At 42.8% G+C, this 12,740-nt stretch overlaps 1 protein-coding gene across 1 annotated transcript in view; it reads right to left on the bottom strand.

Moving 5' to 3' along the window:
* AFF3 (ALF transcription elongation factor 3) overlaps positions 1-12,740 on the bottom strand; it is a 565,373-nt gene that overhangs the window by 333,687 nt on the left and 218,946 nt on the right. The gene's annotated exons all lie outside the window — the stretch shown is intronic.

Genomic DNA, 12,740 nt, shown 5'->3' with positions numbered 1-12,740 from the left:
GGTGGTTATTTTACAAAAAGCAGCAAAGGAAATGGGTTATTATTTCATATGTGGCCAGATTCACAAGCAATCCGGTCTTGCCAGTGTGTCCGAGCCCACAGTTGTATTTCTCTCCTAACTGTGAAAACACTGACCTTAAGCTTTCTTAGAGTCTTTAATGTCCTTTTTGATTATTATTAGTGTCCATGGGAGTAGATACCACAGCTACCCCCTTGAGGTATAAGCTAACATCAATCATCACTGTAACTTTTATTTTAAAAATTAAAGCAGTTAAGGACCAAAGAGAAATAGTCTTCCTTATTGCTATCATTTAAAAATGTCAATGACAGTGGTATGATGGTTCCATGTTCATTCAATTGCTAATGAATCCAGATCCATAACTCAAAGCTGGATTCTCTGCAAAACATGGGTTCGAGGTATCAACAGCCAAGATCACTGGATAAAAGAGATTTAAAATTTGTATCAGGATTTTACTTTTCAAGAATTCATCGTTCAGCTTTTGTTGCTGGTTGTTTTATTTCTAGCCTACTGGGAAAGGTAAGACCATCTGAGGTAGGCAGACGTTTGAGCCTAGATGCAGGCATGAGAGGACGAAGAAATCCTTGCACATCCTATGAAGGCAGATGGGCCCGCAATGCACGCTGCTGCGCTCTGGGTCATGCACCCCCAGAGGGCCCCGGGGGGGGGCTGCAGAGCCATCTCCTGGGACGCGGCTAGCTTGGAGGTTCTGACTCACTGTATCAGGGTTGTTTTTCCTCTTGGGAAAGATCAGACACTTGCCCTTTATAAAAAACCTCCAAGATGAGTCACAAGGAAAATGAGTTGGCATTCTGGGGTGATATGTGGCAATCAAGGCTTGAAGAGAGGCCGCACACCGGCAGATGGATGCTGTGACCGTGTCCCAGGCAGCGAGGGAGGGCTGGCGAGCACGCTGTGCGTGCACAATCCCCAGCTCCAGGGTTCCTGGCGTGGACCTCATCATGCTTCTAGGACTCCCACTCAATTTCCAAAGGGTGCTACCCACCCTGGAGACAAACCTGGTCCACGGAGGAGATGGAAGATCCACAGCCAGGGGAACAGATGGCTTGGGGAGAAGCAATCTGGAATGATAGTGAGGTGTGGGAGTCGACATGGAGGCTGGGAGAGCGGAGAAGGGGCCTTGGTATGTAGACAGATGACAGTGTCGTTGGGGAGGAGCAGTTGGGGGAGGCGAGGGAAATGGAAGTGATGTATTTATGCAGAAGGGTTGCAGGATAATTAGGAAAATTCCCCTTCTGTCGACTCAGCCAGTCCTGTGTAGTTCAGACTAAGTGAGCACTGGCCTCCTGGAGGAAGCAAAGGTTACAGGCTCTTCCAGTAGACTTTCTATTTCAGATGGAAACAAATCCAAACTGAGCTGATTTGTGTACAGCTGCGAGCAGTACAAACATGGCTGTGTGGAATTCTTTATGGAGTAGAGGCCTTTGTACTCCATACTTCACTGAAGTTAATAAGTAGGTGTCAAACTTTGAATTAAAATTCCCAGAAGAGGACACAGCACAAAGGACAATAAAAATGATTTTTAAATAATCATAGGGATAAATAGCATCCACTTCTGACAAATGTAAGTGCTGGCATAAAATGTTATTAGGCTACAGAGATCGTCTTTTGTTCAGGAAGTCTGTTTTATTCTCCAGCCATGTCATTCATCATCCTAATGACCCCTCAAAATGTAAATTAAATAGCAAAGATGGATTCACTCGAAAAGCATCTTTGTGCTTGGTGTTAAACCATTTTTCTACTTTTATTCTTATATATCAGTTCATTTTTTCGCTGGGGAAAAAAAGCCCTCAATCCTTGAACACTTTATAGGGTAAGTTCATGTAATTCATATTTTCAAGTAAACAGTTCATTCATTCTCCAGTACTCTGGAAATTTGCGATTTAAAAAAACCCACCAAAAACCCCGAAATCACATTTTAGAATGCTGTGCCCTGTGAATTATGTCTGATTCAGAAAAATCTTAGAAACCTGTGTATGCATTTGCTTTGTTTTATTCAGAAGCGATCTGGTCTGGGGAAGCCCTCAATAGGAAAGGATTAGTGAAAATTTCAAACAGCCTGAGTTTACTGAACCGAATGCATTAATGGCTAGGCAAACACCATTTCAACCATTAATGATAAAAGAATAAGGTCATGAGCCAAATTAGTTGCAATTTCTTGTTCTGTATTGATAAGAACGTTCCCCATTCCTATGATGAATAGAGAAATCAGGGTTTTGTACTTGACCTGAATTTATGCATGAGCACACACACCACAGGAGTGACGGAGCAGCCCTGCTCGGGAGGCATCCAGGAAAAATACGCTGGAGAGGAATACAGCAGCAAATCGCGCCTCATTTTGGCATGATTGGTCCTCATTTGCCTCTCTCTGTCTCTCTTTCTCTCTCCCTCCCCAGCTACTCTCCTAGCCCCCTCCCCAGGCTAGCCTCTCTTTCTGCAACTTATAAATCATTCTTTGGCCATTCCTGCTTATGGGAGAGCTCAGCTAACCCATGTGTCTCTCTAGCTCTCAGCTCTGTGTGTGTGAGTGAATGTATATAAAATGAAGTTACAAATAATTGCACTGCTGAGGTTTACCTGATGTCCAGTGGACACCCATTAATCTGTGCTAGGGGGTTTCTACAGCCCCAATCTGCAGAATAAATTATCATTAACCAAGCTAGGTACGCCCTATTTTATGAGGTCAGAATTGTTGAAGAGAGAGCCCAGAGGGGTGGCTTGAAACCATCCAGCTGGGAAAGAAGCAAGCTGGTAGGTAGCATCACAATGAAATCTAGGCTCTTGCAAGGGCTAGGGACCAACTGCTGGTCTGGCTTGAGGGACATCCCCAAAGCCTGTGTGGTTTGTGAGGATTGCTGCATTTTAGAAGCTCTCATATTTAGCAGCAGTTCCTAGGGAGGGTCCCCCTCTGGTTGAGTGTCACCTTTTTCTGAAGGGTTGGCTGATGAAAGAGCACATTATGACAAACAGGGGTTCACAGTAAGATCCACATATTCCACCCAACATCCCGTGGGTTATTGTTAATGGTGAATTTTCTTTACAACATGACAGCCGAATTCAACGCAAGACTCAAGACTGTCAGCATGACAGCTGGCCACATAAAGAGACTCTGTTGTCTGAACTCAAGCAACGGCCGTTTCACTTCTGCCCATCAGAGTCCTAAAAATGCACATTTTGATGGGCCTATGGATTGGTATACGATCTAAGAGCAGCACTAACGAGTGAGGAGGACACTAATGCCACGTGTCTACAGGGTCTTGACAAGTCCCGGCGGGAAAGAATGAAGAAGACGGGGAAGGGATGTAGTCCGAGCGACAAAGTAGGCGCTACTCCCGACAAAGAAAACCAGGCATGGCTCTACACAGACATTTAACTCTAAGAAAGTACTATACATCGAGAGATATATTTTTAAGATTTATTTTTAATGGGAGGATAATTGCTTTACAATGTTGTGTTGGTTTCTGATGTACATCAACAAGAATCAGCCGTAGGTGGGATTTAATCCTCAATCCTCAACTAGAGTCTGGTTAGATAACTGGTTAGGATTCAATAAATTAATTTATTTTTGACCCCAGGCAGGAAAAACAATGTCCAGTCCAGGAACAGGGAGATTCCCTACTGTGGAGCATGTGCCTTTTAAACTTTGCAATCTGATAATAACATAAATTCACACCAATATGGTATACCTTCTTATACACACAGAATGTGCACACACAAAACCCTTCAAGAATAAAAGAAATAAGCTCCTCCCCTAAATGTTTTGGAGCAAATTCCCAGTGAAGAAGGATCTCACAGTTTGAATGCATAGACTTTTAACCAGATCTAAAATTCCTGCAAATAGGCCCCTTTATAAATGACTGACAGTCTCACTAGGAACTCCACAAAATAAAATCCATGCTTCATTAGTCCTCCAGCTGAACTCAGAATCCTCTGGCTCAGAATAAATCTCAGCCTTTAAAAATAAATTCTCCTCTGAATTAACATCTCAGAATCATTAATCTTTGGAGTGACCCTTCCATTTCGTTTGGAAGAGAACTACCGCATTTCACAAAAGGTCTTTTTTTTCTTTTGGCAGACCATGATTTCATGGCGAGAAGGAAAATAGCATGGCTTTTTTCTTCTTATCACTTCCCCATTCTCACCCTCAAGGTGGCTGCTTTTTCCTTCTCAACCAAAACACCCTAAATCTAAAATTAAGGGGCCGCTATAGACTGAACCAGGAAGGGACTAAAATTTAAGGTTTAGGTCTGTAGAAAAATAAAAATAGACCAAAGGGAATGATTATACATTTCACGGAGAAGGAAGGTCTGTGATTAATTAAAGTTTAGTAAATTCACAAGGGCTGGGATTTTATTCTTCATCGCGGGGATCTGGTTTGTCAAGAAGACACAACTCCGCTTGATTTTTCCACAATATGGAACATGGAACATGAGTTATGTTAATATAATTCACAAGTCAGACGAAGAGATGAGGTCTGCGTGCAGCCAGGAGAGACGCTGCTCCCTTTCACCCAATGTGTCAGATATCAGAGGAACAGAAATCAAGTGTTAAACACATGTGGAGAGCTTGGTCTACAAGGCAATTCTTACTGTAATTCCTCCTGAAGAAGAGATCCACTCTGGAAAGTAAATAATTGTTCCTTTGTATGCTGGTGTACTAATCTAGATTTTCAAAGCTGGATGTTTACCAAAGGCAGAGTACGCCATGCTGTCGGCCAGCTTTCAGCATGAAGCCCACACAAGTCAGGTCTCAGAGGAGAGCCTTTCTGGTGTAAGGACTGCTGGGTTCACTGTACTTCCTTCTCGTATCATCCCCCGTCTTATCATTGGGCTTCCCCTGTGACTCAGCTGGTAAAGAATCCGCCTGCAATGTGGGAGACCTGGATTCGATCCACGAGTTGGGAACATTCCCTGGAGAAGGGAAAGGCTACCCACTCCAGTATTCTGGCCTTGAAAATTCCATGGACTGTGTAGTCCATGGGGTCGCAAAGAGTTGGACACGACTGAGTGACTTTCACTCACATCTTCCTTCAACCTCAGTTCTTCCCTCTTTCAAGGATATTCCGTGGAACCATCTGTGTCTTTCCGTATTTTGGGATTCTTCAGCCAGAATTAGTCCCCGGTGGCTCAGAGGGTAAAACATCTGCCTGCAATGCAGGAGACCCAGGTTCAATCCCTGGGTCTGGAAGATCCTCTGGAGAAGGAAATGGCAACCTACTCCAGTATTCTTGCCTGGAGAATCCCATGGATGGAGGAGTCTGGTAGGCTACAGTCCACGGGGTCACAAAGAGTCAGACCTGACTGAGCAACTTCACTTCACTTCACTTCAGCCAGAAATGACTCCCTACAAGTTTGTCTGTCACCCACCCCTTCCAAACAACTCTATCTCCTACTATTAGGTTGTGGTGGTGGTGGTTTAGCCACTAAGTCTTGTCCAAGTCTGTGATGCCATGGACTGTAGCCCACCAGGCTCCTCTGTCCATGGGTTTTCCCAGGCAAGAATGCTGGAGTGGGTTGCCACTCCCTTCTCTGGGTGATCTTCCCAACTGAAGCATTGAACCCAGGTCTCCAGCTTTGCAGGTGGATTCTTTACCAACTGAGCCACCAGGGAAGCCCTATCTTCCTTTATTTTTTAAAATTTAAAGATCATATTTATTTGGAAGAAACAAAATACCCCACAACCCAAAGGATAAGACTTTACATATCAGGACATCTCCCAGGTATTAGGTCTACAGATTACAAATCATTTTCATAGGAGATATTTTTGTACAAATGTTACATGTATTGAGGAGGAGGTCATAAACTTTGTTTTAACATGGTGGCAGGAAGAGGAACAGGGGGAAAACAGCTTTTTTGTATACATCTACTTGGAAAGAGTAAACAAGAAGAGAGTAAACCCTACCACTTCATCATCTATAGCAAATGGTTTAAGAAAAACACCCTCTCAACCTTGGGTATCTCTAAAAGCCACTTGCTAGCTACTAGACACTCCAAGCCAGTCATTTAAAGCCATTTCACTTGGTATATCTTTTATGTCCACTGGGTAAATGATTCATTATGCTCACTGCTGCAGCACTCATGAGGCAACACTCCTGCACGAAACACAGCATTCACCACTCGGCTCTCCATGCTTACCACCTCTAAACGGCTCTCCATCACCGAGAGGATAAATCTACAGCCTGTAGAGCCACCAGCTGCCCCAGCCTAAGCTTTCCTGTCTGGTTCATTTGGGCATTTCCTTCTGAACAGTCTAATAGCAGAAATCAGGACTGGTACTGAAATGCATGTAGCTTACCTATCACATGAGGAGCTTCCCTGGTGGCTCAGCTGATGAAGAACACCCGTGGCAGTGCAGACGATGCCAGTGACTTGAGTTCAATTCCTTCCCCCCTGGGTGGGGAAGAGCCCCTGGAGAAGGAAATGTCAAAGCACTCCAGTATGCTTGCCTGGAAAATTCCAGGGACAGAGGAACCTGGTGGGTTACAGTCCAACTTGGATTTGAGGGAAAAATGAGTCTGAGAGAGATACTCTCAGTTCTAAATTTGTGTTTGTGCCCAGTAGTTGCCCATTTCAGGGATGAGGGTACTGGGGCTTTGAAGCCCTGAAAACTCCATCTTTGGCTTATTATAGGTTTCAGAGGCAGTGAAAGGGATGGAGCCCTTTGGGTCCTTGTCAGTGATCACAGAGTGGTTATGTATGGAACCCTCTGGGTGCTTGTCAGTGATCACTGAGTCGTTAGGGATGGAGCCCTCTGGGTGCTTGTCAGTGATCACTGAGTCGTTAGGGATGGAGCCCTTTGGGTGCTTGTCAGTGATCACTGAGTCGTTAGGGATGGAGCCCTTTGGGTCCTTGTCAGTGATCACTGAATCGTTAGGGATGGAGCCCTTTGGGTACTTGTCAGTGATCACTGAGTCGTTAGGGATGGAGCCCTTTGGGTGCTTGTCAGTGATCACTGAATCATTAGGGATGGAGCCCTTTGGGTGCTTGTCAGTGATCACTGAGTCGTTAGGGATGGAGCCCTTTGGGTGCTTGTCAGTGATCACTGAGTTGTTAGGGATGGAGCCCTTTGGGTGCTTGTCAGTGATCACTGAGTTGTTAGGGATGGAGCCCCTTGGGTCCTTGTCAGTGATCACTGAGTTGTTAGGGATGGAGTCCTTTGGGGTGCTTGTCCCTGGTCACGGAGTTGTTCATGGTGGATCTGCCCTTCACTGCATCTTACTCCTGGATGAGAGCGAAATTTGACCACTCACTTGGGCCATTTGAACAAGGTCGTTTGGAGGGCAGATCTCACCTCTGGGCAGATCATACTGACAGGACTGGCCTTGGAAGCTATCACATGATGGAATGTCTCTGTATACCCTCTCCTGTTACATTACAGGCTATGGAGCTTACCTGTTATCAGCTAATTTTATTTCCTCCCCTACTGTGTGGAGATGGGCCAAGAACTACTAAAACAGGAGACATGTAGACAAGTGAAAGTTTATGGATCCAGTTGACTTTTGGTGATGAATCTGGGTGACGAGGAACTAGGTCTGAACCAGGTGTGCAATTCTTTTTTAAGTCCTCAAAATACATTAAAAAAAAAAAAAAGAAAGAAAACCTCCTTTCAAATGCCTCTTATTCACCCTCTGCCTGATATCCAACCCTGTTCATATTTATTCAGTTCCAGTGTGCCTTTCAGATTTATGATCTTGTTCCTACTTCAGAAAGGTTTACATGACCCTAAGCTGGGTGCTCAGCCTCATGCTTGCTGGATCTTGTCATTACTTTCCACCCACACATTCACAAACTGGGAGAACACTCATCTGACCCCCCGGCCAGGTCTTGCTGGAGAACCCTTTCTTCAGATTGGCTGCAGCCTACCCTGACACATGGATGTCCCAAGATTCCCACAGCTAAATTAAAATTAGTACACTAGAGTCATTAAAGAAAAATGTTTTTTTCTGGAACAAAGGAGGGACATGCAAAGGTCAGATGGCCTCCTTAACAGGAGATGGACATGTTCCCATGATGTCAGGCCTGCGGGCAGAGCTAAGAGCACATACAGTCCCCTGCTGTCTCCCCTCCCTGCCAGGAAAATTCAGAGCATGCAAGTCTGTCATCAGGACAACCTTCGATTGCTTTTGGACTAGTTTAACTTCAAGTCCATTGGATTAAGGCCCTTTAAAAAGGGTCTGTATTCCATGCTCCATGGAAGAAATTTTATTAGCCAAATTGAAAAAAAACTGAATGACAATAAGGCAGACATATATTACATCAAACTGAAGGCTGCGGAAGAAATTCCATTATAATATTTGATTTGTAGATTTCTTAACCGGAAAAAGAACAACAGTATTCATGAAGAAATTTTACTGTATTAATTTGGGCTATTCTCTTAAAGTCTTTCTTTTTAAAAAAGACTTAAATTTATTTTTAATTAACGATAATTGCTTTACAATATAGCATTAGTATCTGGCAAATGTAGGAAAAAATATTTAAAATATGTTGACTTCAACTGTAAGAAATAGTACCTTTCTTTGAATTACATTTTCAGTGAGTCCTAACTTGTAAAATACAAGTCCTCTCTCAACTTCCCATAATGAGATAGCTGCTCAGTCACCTACCCAAACCCGTAGCACTAGCTGGTATTTGTAATGCTCTCGAATCACCCCCAAACCATCCCCCGACCCCAGTCTGCGGAAAAACTGTCTTCAACGAAACAAGTCCCTGGTGCCAAGAAGGTTGGGGCCTTCTTTTCCAGATCTCCTGCTATGAGGGGAGGAGACTGGCTTCAGCCTGGTTTGTCCACCTCCAAACAGGAACATTACTAAATATCCATGACCACATCGGATTCTAAGGGCTCCTTCTCTGCACTTACTGTTTGTAACCAAAGTCAGCAAGCGTTGCACTAATAATTTCACAGACACTGCGATAGTCAAAACTATGCATGGAATGTTTTAGTAATGAACCTAGTATGAATACTTTCGATAAGGCCAAAGCAAGAGAAGAAAAAGTATATCCCCAATAGCATATTGGGATGGGAACTCAAAAAATAAAATATAGTGAAATGTCACTGCAATCTGAGAACAAACAAGAGCATAGGTAATGGGGGGATTGGGACAAATTAAATAAATCTTGTCTCTAAAACAGACATTGATGACACTATATGAAATTTCAAGTGAATAAAAACTGTCAATTAAACAGAAGCTTTAGCATATGTATAATGTTTGAACTTTGCCATTTTGAAATAGCATTTTATTTTCTGTATTATATTTCAAAATGACATCCAGGATTTCAGTTACAAGAGAAGGAATGTTTATTTAAATTGAATGTTATAATTACTCCAATGCTTGCAGATCATTTTCTTAGCTCTTCCTTTATTGTTTCCTACGTTGTCAGTTTTTAAAAACTGTGCTAGTGTGGATTTTGAAAAGTTACTACACTACGACCTTTGTTCTTAAGTATTTCAGATGGACATTCAACCCAACATAACTTTAAGACATCTTTCTCTTTTGTGTATTGTCATCCATCACTTGTAACTTCTGAAAAGACTAAAGCATGTATGTCCATACTGTATCTTTTTGAAGTGGCAGCTGTCTTTGTCAAAGCATTGCATCTTTTCAAGGAAATGTCAGCAATGTTATTGTTGGGCCTCCCTTTGCCCAAGAGGCCAATGAGGGCTGAACCACGAAGCCAACAAGACAGTTAAATCAATAGCAGTCACCGCACCATTGTTCACCCAGCAGAATCTTCGTTTACAATGAGGTTTTTACATCATTAAAGCAAGACACAGGACTGCCGATCTCCACTGGTTTCAAGTGCTAGATGAAAGAATTAATTTGACTGTCATAAAAAATATGATGTAACTGTGTGCCTCACACCTTTAAAAATTCATGTTTAGGTTTACAACCTAGAAGGACAGATGTATTGCCTAGAATTAAAAACCCTGATTTACCAATTCTTTCTTTTTCTCACAGTCTACATAGACTTCAAACAGATCTAATCTTATATAGAGAAAAGCAAAAGGTTTCAATATAATTCCTTGAAGATGTTATGAATAATATATTTGAAATACATTTATGTTGACACATCATAACACATGCTCTATCATGACAGACTTCTTTGAAAGGAATGAAAACATCCCATAACACCCAAGCACACCTGCTCGGGGGCAGATGTGGGTTTCGGGAGCCCCTGGAGGAGATTGCTTAAAAAAGAATGCAAAGTAAGGAACACAAAATTAAGTACAGGGTCTTGTAAGAGGACAACGCAATCCAAAAGCCCTGAAATTTAAGCCTGATTAACCGAATGGTAAATTTACCCCTGCCTCAACCATTGAAAAGCACATGTACCCTTCTGTTGTCCACTGACAGGTTCTGAATGAACTGGGCTTTTAGCTTGGTCTTGCTCTCACAGCGGCCTCCCCAGACCTCCCCTGGATCTTCTGTCTTAGGGCTGGGAGAGAAGGCATGGGTATGTGGGTTCAGTCCACAGCGTTCTGTGAACATCCTGAAAAACTGCCGATGGCCACTCCCACCCAGAGAGACAGCGGCCAGGGAATACTTTCTAAATTTTGCACAATTTAGGGGGCTGGACAGGCTTGCCAACAGGTATAAGCTTATAGCTTTCTGAACTAGCTTTACATATGTGCATGTTTTGTTTCTAATCACTTATTTTTAGTATTAATCAGAAAAGCAACAAAGAAATGCAGTAAAGAACATCATCTATTGGAATCAGAAAAATAAATGTACAGTTACAGAAAAAATCTCACTGTTTGGTCTACATTACGATGTCCAGCATGATTTTAAGTGGTCATGATACTAAGAGATTGAAAACACAGGATTACTGCACTCTTTCAACTGGTCTTCTGTACCGTATACTATGATTAACGGGTCGAATCCAGCCCACCACCGGTTTGTACAAATAAAGTTTTACTGGAACCCAAGCGTACGCACTCATTTACGCATTGGCCATCGCTGCTTTCATGCTGCTTTACCATGGCAGACTTGAATGCCTGCAGCAAAGACCAGATGGTCCCCAAAGCCTTAAATCTTTATTACCTGGCCCTTTATAGAAAAAAGCTTGCTAAAGTCTGTTCTGTTCTATTCCACTTTTATTTGCAGAATTACCTGTAGAAAATTAGAGGCTGACATTCACACTTACTGATTTTTTTAAAAAAAAACTTTTAATTTTGTATTGGGGTAAAACTGATTAATAATGTTGTGATAGTTTCAGGTGAACAGGGAAGAGACTCCGCCATACATACACGTATGTATATCCACATTTTCTCCCAAACTCCCCTCCCATTGAGCAGAGTCCCCTGAACTATACAAGAGGTCCTTGTTGTTGGTTATCCATCTTAAATACAGCAGTGTGCGTATGTCCATCCCAAACTCCCTAACGATTTCTCCCCCGAGCCTTCCCCCAGGCAACCATAAGTTCATTCTCTAAATCTGTGTGTCTCTTTCTGTTTTGTAAGTAAGTTTATTTGCAGCAACATGGATGGACCTGGAGACTGTCATACTGAGTGAAGTAAGTCAGCGAAGGAGAAATATCGTATGACATCCCTTATGTGTAGAATCTAGAAAGAAATGATACAAATCACACTTACTCATTTTAATACTGTGATGATCTTAATTCTGTGATCTAGACTTCCATGATCTAGGTTTTCTGAGGTCATTTTTCCGTTCTCCTCTCTCTTTGGAATTTCCTTTCAACACTGTCTGCCTAAAGGAAATGGTTCCTACCTTCTCCCTGAGGCGGCTGCTCTAAAAGTTATGTCTGGGTAATGAGCACATTCTAAATTACTTGCCTCTTTCTTATTTTTCGAAGGATCTGGGGTAACTACCAACGTTTCATCACACCTCAGATCTCACTGCAGTGTCTGATACCTGTATGCAGTGTATGATCTCACAGTTGTAAAGAAGGTGAGAATATTCAAACACAGGACAAATTTCTAATGGAGTTTCTGGAATATCTGTGAAGGAGTTGGCAAGTTCTGGGAGTTGATTGTTCTGAGACTCTGACCACATTCTCCTTTTGCTATCTGGGCAATTTAACACAAATTTAGGGTGCAATACATTAGCCTAGACAAATTAAAACTAGGATACTATTATCAAAGTAAACACACCCTCAAATATAAATTGCTTCAGAATATGCAAAAGGAAATTCTATATTATTTGATGTTACTTATGTAAGTCTCTTTGGAGAGACTCCTGGACCCACAGATCCTCATAGAATATTATTTGGGCATCACGATAAGGAGACAGCAGAGCCCAAGTGCCGCCACCCATCCTCTGTTAGTTTAGCCAGCATCTGTCACCCTCCCTTCCCACCCAACCCTTTCTGAAGCCCGTGTGTCCCTTCCATCTGAGATGGGCTGGGACTGGGGACCTGGGACCTTCTGCCGCAGTGCCTGCACCTGGACAAACATTTCTCCAAGCAACGAAACACAAAGAAATGTGAAGGGACTAAAAATAAATCCACGCCTGTACAGTTGGGCAAATTATAAATAACAAGAAGCAAAAGATCACAAACCCAACTGCCACTTGTGAGATATCAGAGCAAAAGCAGGGACCTGTGCATGACCCCTGCACCCGGCACCACCAAGGGGGTGGGTAGACCACCCAAGCCACCTCTCTGGCCTGATCCCTCACCCCATATAAGAGACCAGCTTTCTCTCCCCTCCTCAGAGAGCAAGCAAGGAAATCTGTTCCTTGGTTT

The sequence above is a fragment of the Capricornis sumatraensis genome, chromosome 1 (assembly GCF_032405125.1).
Source record: "Capricornis sumatraensis isolate serow.1 chromosome 1, serow.2, whole genome shotgun sequence".
Taxonomy (NCBI): Eukaryota; Metazoa; Chordata; class Mammalia; order Artiodactyla; family Bovidae; genus Capricornis; species Capricornis sumatraensis.
Note: the sequence above shows the minus strand (reverse complement) of the source record. Positions and strands in the feature narration are given on the sequence as shown.